Source organism: Terrapene carolina, unplaced genomic scaffold (genome assembly GCF_002925995.2).
Source record: "Terrapene carolina triunguis isolate 2854851 unplaced genomic scaffold, T_m_triunguis-2.0 Scaffold21546, whole genome shotgun sequence".
NCBI classification, from domain to species: Eukaryota; Metazoa; Chordata; order Testudines; family Emydidae; genus Terrapene; species Terrapene triunguis.
In genome coordinates, this window is record NW_020685897.1 from 1 (window position 1) to 693 (window position 693).

Below are 693 nucleotides of genomic sequence, written 5' to 3' on the forward strand. Positions count from 1 at the left end.
CCCAACTCCCCCCAGCCTGCCCCATATCTGTGCCCCACTGCACCCCACTGCACCCCAACCATTCCTCCCTGCCCCCAGCCCCACGCCTCTCCTTCCCCATATCCGGGCCCCACCTGCCCCCCAACCCCTCCTCCTGCCTGTACCCCCATCAGCCCCCCATGGGCCCTGCCCGCCCCACCCCTCCTGCCCCATATCTGTGCCCCACTGCACCCCAACCATTCCTCCCTGCCCCCAGCCCCACCTGCCCCCACTCCTCTCCTTCACCATATCTGGGCCCCACCTGCCCCCCAACCGCTCCTGCCCCTCCTGCCTGTACCCCCATCAGCCCCCCATGGCCCCCACACGCCGCCCGTTACCTGCTCGCGCCCCTCCCACTCTCCGCTCTCGGTGCGTCACGTCCCCGCTTCCGTCGCGCGCCGATAGCGTCACCCCCGCGCTCCCGTTGCCTCCCGGTCCCTTTAACGAGCGCGCCTCGCGCTAGCTCCGCCCTCCCCCTTCGTGGCGTCATCAGCGCGCGTCCGGTTGCGCCCCGCCCCCGCTGCGGGAGGGGACGTCGGCCGCAGGCAGGAGTCGGGGAACGAGGGCCGGGCGGGGGGGGTGAAGGTGAGTGAGGATCCCCGTGGGGGTGTGTGTGTGTTAGCAGCGGGGTCGGGGCCCTGGGGGGTGTTAGCAGCTGGGGAGGCCCTGGGGGGG